Source organism: Bombina bombina, chromosome 11, assembly GCF_027579735.1.
Source record: "Bombina bombina isolate aBomBom1 chromosome 11, aBomBom1.pri, whole genome shotgun sequence".
Classification (NCBI taxonomy): domain Eukaryota; kingdom Metazoa; phylum Chordata; class Amphibia; order Anura; family Bombinatoridae; genus Bombina; species Bombina bombina.
In genome coordinates, this window is record NC_069509.1 from 74,694,706 (window position 1) to 74,712,781 (window position 18,076).

Consider the following 18,076-nt stretch of genomic DNA (forward strand, 5'->3'; position numbering starts at 1 on the left):
TAATCGGTAGTAAGGTCAAAATGTCCTAAAAAGGAACAGACAATGGACACACACAGGAACTCAAACACAAACTTGCTCATACACCCAAGGAAACACCGACAGAGACAGCCTCAGAAAACACACAAAGACATACACACACACACAGAGAGACAGCCTCAGAAAACACACAAAGACATACACACACACACACACAGAGAGACACCCACAGAAAACACACAAAGACATACACACACTCACAGAGAGACAACCAAATACAACACACAAAGACATACCATACCCCCCTCACTGAGACATCCACAGAAAACACACAAAGACATACACACACTCTCACAGAGACACCCACAGAAAACACAGACATACATACATACACACACACCCTCACAGAGGCATCCACAGAAAACACACAAAGACATACACACCCACCCTCACAGAGGCATCCAGAGAAAATACACAAAGACATACATACACACACCTTCACAGAGGCACCCATAGAAAAAGCACAAAGACATACGCACACACCCTCACAGACAACCACATAAAGTGCACAAAGACATAAACACTGACCCTTAACAGAGAGACCCAAAGAAAAAAAATGCATACACACTCATAGAGACACAAACAAAAGCACAAAGACATAAACACAGACACCCACAGAAACACTCACAGGAGGTAAAATTTCTGCACATAACATACCCTAAATCAACAGTGTGCGACATGCATGATAAAAAAAATTGCAGAAATTAAGAGATCACTTATTAAAGAATCATATTTGTAAATGTGCAAAAAAAAATAATTCTGGAAATTCAAAATTGTACATTACTGATCTGGGTAGATGGCTAAATGAAGAAAAGTACTTTTGAAAGGTTGACATATGTTTGTTTTTCCCCCAACCAAGAGCACCACCTGAAATATGGTGTACAAATGTTCCCATCTGTCAGCTGTACTTATGGATTTTAAAAATACTGTACTATATATGGTCTTGGTGGAACCATAAGCTGTGGTACTCAGTCTCATACCATTAGATGTGGTTAAAGGGATACTAAACCCCAACATTTTATTTTATGATTCAGGTAGAACATACAATTTTAAACAACTTTCCAATTTAATTCTATTATCAAATTTTCTTCATTCTCTTGTTATCTATTACTGAAGGGACAGCATTGCACTACTGACAGGAAGCTGAAAATATCTATTTAGCCAATCACAAGAGACAAATGTGTGCAGGCACCAATAAGCAGCAGCTCTCACTAGTGTATGATATGCGCATATTCATTTTTTAACAAGGGATACTAAGAGAACGAAGCACATTTGAAAATAGAAGTGAATTTAAAAGTTTAAAATGACCTCTATCTGAATCATGCAAGGTTAATTTTGACTTTCCTATCCCTTTAAATGCAGGATTAAGGCTTGTTTGTATGTATTTCAAAATTAAGTCAACTGTAGTGTAAACTGAACAGTTTTAAATTAACCTGTCTCATTTCAAACACTGAGCAATCTTAGTCTGAGATTATAATTTATGCAGATGTAAAATTCTTAAATAAAATGCCTCCTTGCATCTGAAAAGTCCTTGCATAAAGGGGCAATAAACCTGAATGTAATTAAAATATATATATATATTAATTTAAAAAAAACTCATATCTGCCAAAAGGGCACCTACCATTTGTGTATTGAGGAGAAAACATTTCTGCATGGCTTTAAATATAGAGTTCCTACAGCATTGTCAAATAATCATAAATACACTGCAGCATATTGCTAACAAAATGTGTTTTTATGGACCCCTGGCCCCACCATACAACTACTACCACACTGTAGTTACAATCCGAAATTGCACAAAGAAATAAACATTTACTAATTAAGTCCTACCTTCTCTGCAAATGAAAGTGATCTGCCGTCTGACTCATGCACACACTGTACAAACAAAAGTGCCACGTCTGTCTCACACTGTGCATAGTGGTTTAGCGCACACTCAGAAATTCTCTCAAAGGCTAATGCTTTACTCCTTACATTTCCCATGCTCAATAACACTCTGCTGTAATACCCTCTGGTGGCTGCCAAAATGTAAAAAAAGTTTTGAGTTTCCATAATTTTTCCCATGTGGTCAAGGGTCTGTTGTCAGTTTTGGGAAAACCCCATGACAATAAGAAGTTATGTAGTCTGGTATATTCAAATATGGCCCAAGGCGGAGGATCCTGTATTAAGGAACCTATTCTCTGTGGTGGGGTGAGTGTTTCAGAAGTGTAAAGCTGGGCGACATGTTGGATATTCCAGTCTTTCTATTGCGAAGAATGCATGTCTGGAAGTGCCGCTAGTAAGCTAGGAACAGAATGTAGTGGAGATGGGTGTGGCACAATTTCTGAGAGGTGTCTAATATTATGCCAAAGTTTTAGGTTATCTCTTATGATAGGATTATGTATCCCCAAATCATCCAGACGGTAGGATGGGATCCAAAGGAGATTCTCCAATCCCAGTCCGGATGGTAGTTCCGAGGACTCCACATCTCTCCACCTCTGCGGTTCACCTTTAACTGCCCTAGCGGATATATGTGTCAGTCTGGCCGCTTCATAATATCCCTGTATATTGGGCATGGCAACACCACCTTGACCATACTGTTTCTGTAGTATCTTTGATGCTATACAGGGTCTGGAAGACCCCCATACATATCCTAGGCAGAGAGATTGGAGTCTACAGAGCAGGTTCTTAGGGACAGGCATCTAAAGTAATAGAGGATCTTGGGAAGGATAGTCATTTTAAGGGACGAAATGCGTCCCAGTCATGAGACTTCCTTAAAAGTCCAGGATTTCAGAAGTGTGGAGATCTCGTGCAGTGCATTATTATAGTTTTTCTGAACCACTAGCTTGCGATCAGGGCCTAGTTGAACTCCCAGGTGTCGGATAGTTTCTAGTGACCACTGAAAGGAATAAGCTGATCGCAAAATAGAGTAGAGGGTTTATTACCCTGGTAATACATAATTTGTTTGAAACTAGAGTATGCCTCCTTGACTCTTTCCATTTCTCTATCAGCTAATTGAGTTCTCAACGTTTTGATTTTGTCAGCTAACTATGGGGAAGGTGAGGATTTATTAATCAATTCTTTAGCTCTCAGGGAGGCTATTAATAGCCCCAGTGGGGAACCCCTCTGGGTCCGAATGGAGGCTTGCTTCTTAATGCATATACCCCTAATGAATGCCTTGAGCGAGGCCCAGATTATTTGATATGGCATTTGGGGGGTCTCATTTATAGCTATAAACTCTGCCATGGACGTTTGAAGGGATGTCCTGAATTCCTGACTATGTAGCAGTTGTCTAGGGAATTTCCAGGTTGGTCTGGATGTTTTAGATAGATCTGTGGATAGGGTGAATAATAGGATGTCATGATCTGACCATGAGCAGATTCGTATATGGGAGTTTACTATTTTGTTAAGTGTCCAAGAGTCAGTAAACAAATAATCAAGTCTAGAATATGTGTTATGCGGTCTGGAGTAATATGTGTAATCTTTATCATTATGATGTAGGGCCCGCCAAATGTGGTACAAATTATATTGTGTTATAAGCTGTCTAAACTTGGTGGCAGTACTTATGGTGTAAGGGTCAATTTCTTTGTTTGTCCAGACCTTTTTGTCGATAAGTGGGTCCCATATCATGTTGCAGTCTCCTCCCAGAACCATAGTTCCGGATTTGATCGGTTCTACTCTAGTTAGTACTTCCCTCAAGAATCTAGGTTGGGACTGATTAGGGACATAAATGTTAACCAAGGTAAATACTAAACCGTTTAATTTACAGATAAGGATTAAATATCTACACTGGTCATCTGTTTCCTTATATATAAGTTCAAAATTCAGTCTTATGAACAACTATTGCAACCCCTCTTGACTTCTCCGTATAAGATGAGAGAAATACAGTAGGATAATCAGAGGATCTGTATGGGTCCTGATGCGAAGCCAGACAATGGGTTTCTTGCAGGAATATAACTTGAGGGATTTCATAGAATTAGTTAGTAGACTTCTCTTAGTGGGTGAATTGAGGCCCTTAGTGTTTTAGGGTAGCAAAGGTGATAAGATCAGAGGATTCTCCCATGACTGTTATTCTAATGTATGCGGGAAGAGGGGCAGGGATGGGATAGGAGCCGACTGAGAGTGTTAGACTTAAATACTAAGAGGGAGAGGGGAAGGAGTTCAAAAGCACTTACCCCGCCTGGACCGTTTCCAAGCTCTGATGATTATAGGCAAAATGCAGTTTTATAGTCTGCTAGCAGGTTATACTGAGAAATAAAGAAGAAATTTGTTAGTTATTTATACCAGTATATGATTGATAACAATATTGAAAACCCTTTAGAACTTGGTTGAACACAATTTAAATATTGATACGTAAAATAGCGAACAGTCAGTTGTCAACGTATGAGTCTGTTTCTATCTACAACATATGGTGGTCTGATTCACCACCAATGTAAGAGGTTTGCCTACAAATGAACGGCTGACCTCTTCGGTCCCCGTATCAGAGGATAATACAAACAGTATTTATGTGAAGGGGGGGAATGTTACAAATACGTAACTACATAAGTGGATCGACACTATAAGGGGGGAAATTAACTGTGTGGTAGAATTTCTGTATCACATATGTTAATATGAGGTGATGGGTATAACCCTAATTGCAAGCTTATATATATATATAACTTAGTAGATGTAGGTTCATAAAATCAGGTGTTTATATCATAGTAGCTATATTTCTATAGGATATGTTGATATAGCCTAGATCATATTCATTATCCCGTTACTGGGTTTAGGGAATTATATGGCTGATTGGGGCCCTGCTTTGTGGTATATAGGTCCTAAGTAGAGTGAATATAAACTAGTGTGAGGTCAGCGGGGTACCATTGGTTTAATTATTGTTACAAAAGCCCAGACCCTCCAAAATGGGGCCCAGCAAAGAGATAGATCTCGGATCCCCCCGACCCCCGACCCAGAGGGGGCATGGACAATAAATTGTATGTCTTGTGTCCTAAACAGATAGCTACCCCCCAGGTCAGGAGCCCAAGGCATCCTCTATAACATAATAAAGTATTCATTCTAACCAATTAAACATTTTACTTGCAGTATTAATATGTTTCATAACAAGTTACTGTGTACTTAGATCTTAGTTTCAAGAAGATGGCCTCCAAGACGAGAAATTCCATTCAGAGGCCCCAGGTTGGAGTTTAGATGTTGAGTGATTCTGTACCGAGAGTTCCGTAGAGGGGGTAATCCCCTATTGTTGGAGCAGTCTGAACCCCTCTTGTGTGGCAATGATAGTGTGGTTGTCTCCGTTTCTTGTAACTATTAACTTAGTGGGATAACCCCAGCGATATCTAATGTTCTCTGCTCTCAAGATTTGGGTGATGGATCGGAATGTCCATCTTCTTTGGAGAGTGTAACTGGAGATGTCCGGGTAAATAGCAACTTGTTGAAATTTAGCTGGAAGTTGTTGCTTATTAGCCAGTTCTCTAAGTATGCCTTCATTGTGGGGGAAGAAGTGGATCCTAGCCAATACATCTCTAGGTTTATCCTGAGACACATTCCTTGGTCTTGCCACTCAATGTACTCTGTCTAGAATAAGACCAGGAGGATCCAAGGAAGGCAGGAGATGTTGACAAAGTTCCAGTATATAGGCCTGCAACTCTGCTGGGCTAATGTCTTGATTATTTCGTCTGGATCTGTCCTCCATATCTGCCATTTTCAGTTCCAAGTCTGAAATTTGTGTGGAGAGATTCTAGGAATAAGCTAGGAGGTTTGCATGGTCTATAGCTAAGTCTTCGTGTTTATGTTCAAGGGTTTCAGTGCGCTCCCCCAAAGCAGCTATATCTCTGCATAATTCAGCCGTAGAGTCCTTGATCTCCTTGGTCAGGGTGTCCTGTAATATATTCATGCGCCTGGACAGAACCTCAATGATATTGGAGGACAGGTTATCACCCGTGGGCGATTGGGAGCCCATACTGCTTTCTGAGTAACCCCCGTCCAGTGTCTAATTTGACTCCCTGTTTGATTGACCCTTCGAGGAGGAATGATCTTTGAAATGGTCTGCCACTGTTTTTTTAAGAGGTTGTGTTCGTTTAGGTTTTCGCCTGGCAGATTGAGACATAATATACAGACAGGGCCGTTGGGGCTGATGGCAAAGGAGAAAGTAAAACAAAGACTTATAGTAGCTTCTCAGTGTAGGAACATATGCAAACACAAAAATATTGGTAAAGTAAAACAAAGTCCCCCTGGTGTCGATCTGAAACTAGCCATGCATGGTTAATAATGGCATCTTTAGCTGAATATTTGTGCAATTAGATGTATGTATCCTAGCGGGTTATATCATAAGGAGCTTCTGATTTGTATCTGGGGGAGGCTTGGTGGATGTTAGGCCTCAAGTATCAAATAGGGCCCACTTGGCAATCAATAAGGTTGTTGGTGTTAAAGGTGGGAAGTTCTTAATATTCTAAGTTAAATGCCTTTCCCCTACTTTATAAGATTTGTAGCCCCTGCTAGAGATTCCAGTAGCTTATAAAGTTAAATTGCTCCCAATATCCCTTATGTGTGTAATTCCCCAGGTCTATTAGGAAACCCTGGGATTAGGTCCGTGGAGTGAGGAGTTGAGATTAAAATAAACTATCTCATGGTAGAATAGTAGGCAGAAATCATATGTAACTAAATCTTCTCCTTTAATTCTCCGTGTGGAGCTTAACGTATGAGTAGGGAGCAGCACTTACTATTGATCGGCTTCAGGGCAAATTAAGATGGCCGCATTCGCTGCTCTACACCACTCCTCTTAGGCTTTGGGCCCTGTTCCAGGGAAACGCTGATCTATGTTCCCAATTCAGCGTCCACTTCAGGAGGTTATCAGAGGCCATTGTCGGACAGCGTGGAGATCGCTGATGACGTTAGTCGGACCGGGAAGCAGCGTGACCACAGCCAATGCCGTTGGGATCTAAGCCGTGCAGCAATTCAGGGTAGTCTTCTTGTCGCAAGAGGATTACCTCTCTAGTAGCAAATAGATGACAGACCCGGAACGGAGCCCCGACCCTCCGGCGTCTGATGAAGAAGTCACTTGCCCTGGTATGTAGTGATAGACTGCAACGCGGTGGTGTTCTGATATGCTGGTATGCGTTAGTGACACAGATCATCTGAAATATCTGTAAATTCCTCTATATCCACCACCGGTCAGTAGAGGCAGATGTTGGGGTTTAAGTGAACACTAGTTTAATGTCCAGTTAAGGCTAGTTTTTGAAGGAATATGTGACTTTTTAAAGCTAAAAGTGCTGGAGCTCCTAATGATTGCAACTGTCTTGGACAGATGTTGGCTCCGCCCCATATATATATTTTTTAATAAGTTGTTCTTGCCTCATGGCGCCCCCTGGCCTATTGGGCCCCTGACAGGAGTCACCCCTTGATGGCGGCCCTGGTGACAGGTCAACCAATCTTGGCATTGGACCGTGATAAAGTTTGATGTATGTCCTGTTAAAATGTGTTGATGTGTAGTGTAGGGCTACTGAGTTCCAGAATAAAGCTCTCTGAAGAAATCACTGTTAGTCTACTTATTTACCTTTGCCTACTAGATGTGACCTTTTAAGCTACTACAATCAGTAGAGTGACATCCATAGAAATATTGACAGTAATGGTTACAATGCAGGGCAGCAGCTTCAAAGGAAAATAAGATAATTGCATGTATTAAAAGAGGCATTGATTCAAGGGAGGAAAGCATAATTCTGTCACTATATAAATCCCTGATAAGACTTCACCTTGAGTATGGAGTGCATTTCTGGGGACCAATCGCTAAAAAAGATATTGCAGAACTAGAAAAAGTTCAGAGAAGGGCCACAAAGCTAATGAGGGGAATGGAGAATTTAAGCTATGAGGAAAGGCTAGCCAAACTGGGTCTGTTTTCTCTAGCAAAAAGGCACTTGAAACGTGACATGATTTTTTTTATATAAATATATTCAAGGACCATATACAGAGATAGCAGAAACTCTGTATATTCCAAGAAAATTGTTTGCGACAAGAGGTCACAATTTAAGGTTGGAGGAAAGGAGATTTAATCTCCTGCAATGGAAGCGTTTTTTCACTGTAAGAGCAATAAAGTTGTGGAACTCATTACCAAAGGAGGTAGTGAATGCTAATACCCTAGATACATTTAAAAATTGTTTGGATACATTTCTGGCTAGAAACAAAATTCATGGATATGATTGCTTGTCATTAATTTAAGATTAATTTAATATCAACTGGAGCTTTTTGTAAGTAAATTAGATTTGTATAGGTTGAACTCGATGGACTTCAGTCTTTTTTCAACCCCATCTACTATGTAACTATGTAATGGTGAGAGTAACAGCCACAGGTGTAGAATATGGTGGTACCATAAAGGGACATTAAACAGATAGAATGATGCATTTTAAAAGTTTTATTAGCTGTTAAAATATTGACAAAATTAGTGTAAAGTTGTAGTGTCTAAAAAACAATGGGAGCTGCCATGTTGTAACTTAGGTTACCTTCTCTGCTGTGACCAATTAAGGATAGTTATAAATAGGTCACTAGAGTGTGCAGCCAATGGCCGTGTGGTATACAACAGTGTTCAGCAATTCCATTTCTAACTGAAATGCTCACAATTTCATAATTGAACTATTGGAAAAGGATACAAAATAAATAATGAATATATTTATATAAACGATTTATCATTTTATATTACCATCTCAAAGTGTTAAATATCCCTTTAAAGCTAAGAGAGGGTTTTAGTTCCACGTAGGTTTACTAACTACGATCCAAAAGTTTTGCTATTTTACAAAGTTTTGTTCAATATAGTTTAGTTTAGATGCATGCATGAATGAGTTTGAAAGTGATTTTTCAAACATATTTTTTCAGATTAAATAAATGCTTGATATACAGGGAGTGCAGAATTATTAGGCAAATTAGTATTTTGACCACATCATCCTCTTTATGCATGTTGTCTTACTCCAAGCTGTATAGACTCGAAAGCCTACTACCAATTAAGCATATTAGGTGATGTGCATCTCTGTAATGAGAAGGGGTGTGGTCTAATAACATCAACACCCTATATCAGGTATGCATAATTATTAGGCAACTTCCTTTCCTTTGGCAAAATGGGTCAAAAGAAGGACTTGACAGGCTCAGAAAAGTCAAAAATAGTGAGATATCTTGCAGAGGGATGCAGCACTCTTAAAATTGCAAAGCTTCTGAAGCGTGATCATCGAACAATCAAACGTTTCATTCAAAATAGTCAACAGGGTCGCAAGAAGCGTGTGGAAAAACCAAGGCGCAAAATAACTGCCCATGAACTGAGAAAAGTCAAGCGTGCAGCTGCCAAGATGCCACTTGCCACCAGTTTGGCCATATTTCAGAGCTGCAACATCACTGGAGTGCCCAAAAGCACAAGGTGTGCAATACTTAGAGACATGGCCAAGGTAAGAAAGGCTGAAAGACGACCACCACTGAACAAGACACACAAGCTGAAACGTCAAGACTGGGCCAAGAAATATCTCAAGACTGATTTTTCTAAGGTTTTATGGACTGATGAAATGAGAGTGAGTCTTGATGGGCCAGATGGATGGGCCCGTGGCTGGATTGGTAAAGGGCAGAGAGCTCCAGTCCGACTCAGACGCCAGCAAGGTGGAGGTGGAGTACTGGTTTGGGCTGGTATCATCAAAGATGAGCTTGTGGGGCCTTTTCGGGTTGAGGATGGAGTCAAGCTCAAATCCCAGTCCTACTGCCAGTTTCTGGAAGACACCTTCTTCAAGCAGTGGTGCAGGAAGAAGTCTGCATCCTTCAAGAAAAACATGATTTTCATGCAGGACAATGCTCCATCACATGCGTCCAAGTACTCCACAGCGTGGCTGGCAAGAAAGGGTATAAAAGAAGAAAATCTAATGACGTGGCCTCCTTGTTCACCTGATCTGAACCCCATTGAGAACCTGTGGTCCATCATCAAATGTGAGATTTACAAGGAGGGAAAACAGTACACCTCTCTGAACAGTGTCTGGGAGGCTGTGGTTGCTGCTGCACGCAATGTTGATGGTGAACAGATCAAAACACTGACAGAATCCATGGATGACAGGCTTTTGAGTGTCCTTGCAAAGAAAGGTGGCTATATTGGTCACTGATTTGTTTTTGTTTTGTTTTTGAATGTCAGAAATGTATATTTGTGAATGTTGAGATGTTAGATTGGTTTCACTGGTAAAAATAAATAATTGAAATGGGTATATATTTGTTTTTTGTTAAATTGCCTAATAATTATGCACAGTAATAGTCACCTGCACACACAGATATCCCCCTAAAATAGCTATAACTAAAAACAAACTAAAAACTACTTCCAAAACTATTCAGCTTTGATATTAATGAGTTTTTTGGGTTCATTGAGAACATGGTTGTTGTTCAATAATAAAATTAATACTCAAAAATACAACTTGCCTAATAATTCTGCTCTCCCTGTAAGAAATACAACCCACAGACAGTAAATGTATTACTGATTTTCTTCATGACTTTAACTAAATATTTCACCCCTTTGAAGAAATTAAAGGGGCATTCTAATGTAAAATAACATGCTCTAATTAAATGCATGTTTGCATTACTGACCATAGAAAACAATTTGTTTAACCCTAGCAGTTCTGAGCAAAATCCAGCATGTGATTGTAGGTCTTGCAACTACCGTTTATAATTAGCTGACCAGCCATGTTCTGCTCAGGAACTTCAATGCTTGTGGCTCCTGAGACAGACTTTACCATTTACAGGGATTAAACACATAAAAAGCTAGGATGAGTAATTAATGGATCAGGATATATAGGAGCGCCAATGGCTTAGATATACCACAGGAAATAAAAAGTCAAATGGTTTCCAATAGTTTCTATTTTCCAAAATCAACCAAATATTTAATATATAAATCCAATCTAATTCTGATCTCCAGAATTACAAAAACACAAATTACAATAAAAAACAATAAAACAGTAAAAACACAAAATACATATAACGAAGCTTAAAATACAATGCAGTAGATGCTTTAAAATACAACAGATAACAGATTTAATCCGGTTGGTTAAACTGGATAACCAATATCTAATGTCCCAGTTATCGTGAGTCCTCTTAAAAACCTTCTAGTAGGTACATAATATGTTTATCAAATACACGTGCAATTAAACTTAGTGTTCAATAATGATGTAATAATAACTCAATAATTCTTATCAAAGTGATAAGAGTGATATGATCACTAAAAAGTGATACGAGACCCACTAGTAGGTCAACAGTGCATATAAATTTTGCAACATTTAAAACGTGTAAAAAAACAAAAAAAAAGAATACAATGTGTTAAGTTCCTTAAATTATCAAATACACCATTTAGTGGATATGTAGATTATGACACACAATAAAAATAAGTAGTAAGTGGTGAGTCTGCTCTTCAAAAATAATAATATCAAAAAATGAATAAAATAGAATAATGAGAAAAATAATAATGTATGTGATAACAAATTTGATGTAAGATCCTACCAATGGGATATCTAACTAAACTGGTACCAGCTGTTACCTCAATTCTCCTTATTAAATCTGGGTGAAGGACTCAATGGTCCGATATTTGGTTAATATCTTAAAACAGTAAACAAATACCATAAGCTATATCATAAAACAGTAACGAATACCATAAGCTATATTAACTACCACAAGCTTTATAATTTAGGACAAACTGTATAATTATAAAAACAACAAATGAACAGAGAGTGTGTATAGTTTGGCCAAAACTAGTCCACAAACTCCTAAAGGTGTGTTTCCACAACTTTGAATAACAAAAATAAATAAAACATTAGTGTCCTTTAAAAGTCTTTTGGTAAATCCTTAAAAGTCTGGAAAAAGTCCGGTGAGAGAAATCCTCAATATAGTGGAGTCCAAAGTCCTAATTCTATGTATAGAAAAATACAAGCGTAGCGCACCCAAATGGTGCTATTGTGGCAGCCTGGAACATCAAACAGTGGTCCAGCTCACTGGTGTCTCCAGCCAGATAGAGATGATCCTTGGCGAGGGCCTATCCTATGATGCCTATAAGGGCAAAAAAGGCACACACATAGCCCAGTAACGTTTGTACACCAGATATAAAAGGATTCAAGGTTGTACTTACAGGAAACAAAGCACCACCAGGTGCAATATCAGCAGTACTGGGACCTCTCAGCCGCCCAGTGGACTGTGGAATCCAATTTGCAGGATGCAGAAAATCACCACTTTGGAAGATAGAACTAGCACACACACTCTGCCCCCAAACAGGAGCAGAATAATTGTGATAAAGCAAGTGTATATTTAAAAACTTTTATTTTAAAATGAGGAAACAGCCTGTGGTGGCTGAGAAACATGTTGCTGTTTTTAAAATAAAAGTTTTTAAATATACACTTGCTTTATCACAATTATTCTGCTCCTGTTTGGGGGCAGAGTGTGTGTGCTAGTTCTATCTTCCAAAGTGGTGATTTTCTGCATCCTGCAAATTGGATTCCACAGTCCACTGGGCGGCTGAGAGGTCCCAGTACTGCTGATATTGCACCTGGTGGTGCTTTGTTTCCTGTAAGTACAACCTTGAATCCTTTTATATCTGGTGTACAAACGTTACTGGGCTATGTGTGTGCCTTTTTTGCCCTTATAGGCATCATAGGATAGGCCCTCGCCAAGGATCATCTCTATCTGGCTGGAGACACCAGTGAGCTGGACCACTGTTTGATGTTCCAGGCTGCCACAATAGCACCATTTGGGTGCGCTACGCTTGTATTTTTCTATACATAGAATTAGGACTTTGGACTCCACTATATTGAGGATTTCTCTCACCGGACTTTTTCCAGACTTTTAAGGATTTACCAAAAGACTTTTAAAGGACACTAATGTTTTATTTATTTTTGTTATTCAAAGTTGTGGAAACACACCTTTAGGAGTTTGTGGACTAGTTTTGGCCAAACTATACACACTCTCTGTTCATTTGTTGTTTTTATAATTATACAGTTTGTCCTAAATTATAAAGCTTGTGGTAGTTAATATAGCTTATAGTTAATATAGCTTATGGTATTCGTTACTGTTTTATGATATAGCTTATGGTATTTGTTTACTGTTTTAAGATATTAACCAAATATCGGACCATTGAGTCCTTCACCCAGATTTAATAAGGAGAATTGAGGTAACAGCTGGTACCAGTTTAGTTAGATATCCCATTGGTAGGATCTTACATCAAATTTGTTATCACATACATTATTATTTTTCTCATTATTCTATTTTATTCATTTTTTGATATTATTATTTTTGAAGAGCAGACTCACCACTTACTACTTATTTTTATTGTGTGTCATAATCTACATATCCACTAAATGGTGTATTTGATAATTTAAGGAACTTAACACATTGTATTCTTTTTTTTTGTTTTTTTACACGTTTTAAATGTTGCAAAATTTATATGCACTGTTGACCTACTAGTGGGTCTCGTATCACTTTTTAGTGATCATATCACTCTTATCACTTTGATAAGAATTATTGAGTTATTATTACATCATTATTGAACACTAAGTTTAATTGCACGTGTATTTGATAAACATATTATGTACCTACTAGAAGGTTTTTAAGAGGACTCACGATAACTGGGACATTAGATATTGGTTATCCAGTTTAACCAACCGGATTAAATCTGTTATCTGTTGTATTTTAAAGCATCTACTGCATTGTATTTTAAGCTTCGTTATATGTATTTTGTGTTTTTACTGTTTTATTGTTTTTTATTGTAATTTGTGTTTTTGTAATTCTGGAGATCAGAATTAGATTGGATTTATATATTAAATATTTGGTTGATTTTGGAACATAGAAACTATTGGAAACCATTTGACTTTTTATTTCCTGTGGTATATCTAAGCCATTGGCGCTCCTATATATCCTGATCCATTGTTCCGTTTTTAGACCTATTAGGGGGTCTTCTTTATAGTGAGCAGATATCAGTCCTGGGCGCTGGTTACTTCTCCTTTTCAAGTTTTTTTCTAGGATGAGTAATTAACCCTTTGAGTGCTAAGCTGAATTTATTATTTTTCTGTTTTTTACTATTTTTATAAACATTTTTTTTTACTTTTTTATTTTTCCCCCCAGATCCCCAAGACTTATACTATTGGAAAGGTTAGACGATTACCTTTCCAATGGTGGGTCTTGGGTGTCTGTAGCAGATCCCTGAGATAATGGTTTCTAAGCAGCATGCCCCCTTTCCCTATACTTTGTACTGACAATTTTAAATAAAGTTGCGCGTTGATGTCATCACGTCATTGCGCGTGACATCACTTCACGTAACGGGAAGCCCGGCCATGCTTGTCACTATACAGGCCCGATCGCCGGGGTAGGAGCTGGTGGAGGCCCCCAGATTGCATAAAAGGTACTTGAGTGCTAATGACGGCTCTGAGCCGTCATTAGCACTCAAGGGGTTTTAAAAACATGTTCTATTGAATTAGAAAGAGCATGCCATTTTTCCTTTAGAAATCTCACTTTAAACACATATGATTTGAACTCAAATTTGAGCTTCTTTTGATTTCTGTACATCAGCCAGTATTGTCAAAGTGTTATCCAGTGATCACAACCAAAAAATGCATCTGCTCTGAATTGTTACGTCTGAAAAACAATAGGGGCTAGATTACAAGTGGAGCGTTAACTACGCAAAAAGTAAGCTTTTTGCGCTTGTCGGGTTGTGCTCTTATTATGAGTTGAAAGTAAACTGTTTTTGCTTGTGCACTAACCCAACGAGAGTAAACAGCCAAAGTTAGAATATTGCATGCACGTTCACGTATTCCACATAGAATACCATCTGATGGTATTTTTGTACAATATATATCTATACCTATATCTATACATTATTATTATTATTATTGGTTATTTGTAGAGCGCTATAAACAAATGGGGAGTACAATAAAACAATTATAGGGATCAAATAGGTAGAGGGCCCTGCCAAGAGTTGCACTGTTGTAGTCAGCTCTTAAGAAGGTGATCTACAAACAGCTGGACTCTTAGGCTTACATGCTAAGGGGGTTCAGGAGATAGCAATGGAGGAGAGGAACTGGTATAAAGTAAGGTTAGTGTAGGTTGTATGCATCCCTGAACAGTAGAGTCTTTAGGGAGCGCTTGAAGCTTTCAAAACTAGGGGAGAGTCTTGTGGAGTGAGGCAGAGAGTTCCACAAGATAGGAGTCAGTCTGGAGAAGTCCTGTAAATGGGAGTGTGATGAGGTAACAAGAGAGGAGGAGAGTAGGAGGTCATGAGCAGAGCGAAGGGGACGGTAGGGAGAGTATCTGGAAACAAGGTCTGAGATAAAGGTGGTAGCAGTGCAGTTGAGGGCTTTGTATGTCAGAGTGAGAATTTTGTGTTTGATCCTAGAGGCAAGAGGAAGTGTCAGGGTTTTTTCCCTGTTTTGTTTGCCATGGGCTGCTGGCAGCCATTTTACTCCCCTCTCTTGCTGATTATGGTGCATTGTGGAGGATGCTGCTCATTTCCTGCACTTCCTTTTATGGCCAGACTGGTGTGCATCATCTGTGTGAGACAGGATGCAGTCTCAGAATTGTGATGTCATCACTTATTATTTAAAGGGCCTCTGTTCAGTATGCTTTGCGTTGTCTCAGACCTGTTTGTGAGAGTTCCTGTGTATTACTTGGCTGTCTGACGTCCTTCCTGGTTCCTGATCCCTGGCTTGTTCCTGACTCTGCTGTTTTCCTTGTTCCTGATTCTGGCTCGTCTGACTATTCGCTTTGGCTCCTGACTCGGCTCGTCTGACTACCAGCTCTGGTTTTGACTCCTGGTTTGTTATTTGACTTGTGGACTTTTTATTATTTTTTTGTTATTAATAAAGGTGTGATTATTTTTGCACTTCTCATCTCAGTCTGATTCCTGGCATCCTGACATTATGCAAAGGCCATGAATCCTGATGGTGCTAATAATCCACCTTTACCTGCCATAATTTCCAGGATGGATGAACAGGATCACCGCTTGAATCAATTTGCACTAGCCCTGCAAACCCTGCTGACTCGCACTGCACATTTGGACCAAAGTGTCCCACAAGTTATGGCTGCTCCTGTTTCCACTGCTGCACCTAGTCCTACCAGGAGCATGTCAGGTTCTGCACCTCTACCTCAGCGATATGGAGGCAATCCTATTCAGTGCAGAGGGTTTTTTAACCAGGTGGGCATTTACTTTGAGATGTTACCTCAGGCGTTTCTCTCTGACAGAGCTAAGGTGGGATTTCTCATCTCGTTACTCTCTGACACAGCTCTTGCCTGGGCTAATCCCTTGTGGGAGACTAATAAACCTGTGATTTCAAATTACCCTGAATTTGTGGCCTCCTTTCGAAGGGTACTTGATGTTCCGGTTCGCTCCTCCTCTGCTTCTAAACAACTCATGTCCATTCAGCAAGGTACAAGATCTGTTGTTCAGTATGCTATTGAGTTCCGTACGCTTGCCGCAGAGGTTGGTTGGAACAATGAAGCCCTTGTTGCCGCCTTCTTTCATGGGCTCTCTGATGCGATTAAAGACAAAGTTGCTGCCAGAGATTTACCAGAGGATCTCGAGGCATTGGTGTCTTTTTTGATCCTAATTGACATCAGACTCAGAGAGAGGCCCTCTTTCAAGGAGCGCTTGCGGAAGCCTCCTGTTCCGTTGTCTCCTACGTGTTCGTTCCCACCCATGCCTCCCTCTCCTCCCATGCCTCCTGGTCCCAAGTCACCAGGTACTGCTGAGCCGATGCAGTTGGGATTCATGCGTCTCTCTGTGGCGGAGAGGGCCTTTAGGAGGAGGGAGGGGCACTGCCTCTATTGTGGGTTACAGGGCCACCTTTTAAAGTCTTGCCCTACACGGCCGGGAAACGCTCACACCTAAGGTTCTGTCGGGGGCAGACCTTGGGTGATTTATCCTCGTCCCCGGAACCGCTTAAGGAGAAACCTTTGGTCACGGTTGTCCTTTCCTGGGTGGACTCCTCCATAGTCACCTAGGCTCTTGTTGACTCCGGTGCTGCGGGCTATTTCATTGACAGTGCTTTTGTATCAAAGCACTCCATTCCTGTTTTGCCTTGGTCCGTTCCGCTTGCTATTGAGGCCATTGATGGCAGGCCCCTTCAGCCCGCACTTGTTACTCACGAAACTGCTCCGTTGTCCATGGCTGTTGGGGCTCTCCATTTTGAAACCATCCAGTTCCAGGTGATAAACTCTCCGCATTTTCCGGTTGTTCTGGGTTATCCATGGCTCCAAAAGCACAATTCCATTCTCGACTGGCGCAGGTCCAAAATTTTGTCGTGGTCCCTGCAATGTATTTCCACTTGTCTTCGGAAACCAGTTAAAGTCTTGTGCACTTCTTCGGTATCTCAATTGCCAGAGGAGTACTGAGAGTTCCTAGACGTTTTTGACAAGGTACATGCCGGTACGTTGCCTCCTTACTGGTCTTACGATTGTGCCATAGACCTGCAAAACCGGAGCCATTCCTCCTCGGGGCCGGGCTTACCCTCTGTCTGTTGCAGAGAATTGTGCTATGGAGGAGTATGTTGCCGATGCTCTGTCGCAGGGGATCATCCGCAAATCCTGCTCTCCTGCAGGGGCTGGCTTCTTCTTTGTGAAGAAAAATGGTGGCGAGTTAAGACCATGCATCGATTATAGGGGTCTTAATTGTCTTACCATTAAGAATGCGTACCCTATTCCGCTCATTACGGAGCTCTTTGATCGCCTCAAGAGAGCTACGATCTTTACTAAACTTGATTTGAGAGGAGCATACAATCTCGTTAGGTTCAAGGAGGGCCACGAATAGAAAAGAGCGTTTAACACCAGGAGCGGGCATCATGAGTATCTTGTAATGCCCTTTGGCCTCATCGTTCTGATGTTACATGGGTTCTTCAGAGACTACGTGAGAACGGCCTGTTTTGTAAACTCGAGAAATGTGAGTTCCATCAGACTCAAGTAACCTTCCTAGGTAATGTTATCTCCATTGCAGGGTTCTCTATGGATCCTGACAAGTTATCTGCAGTTCTGCAGTGGCCTCGCCCAGTTGGTCTTCGGTCTATTCAACGTTTTTTGGGGTTCGCCAATTACTATAGAAAGTTTA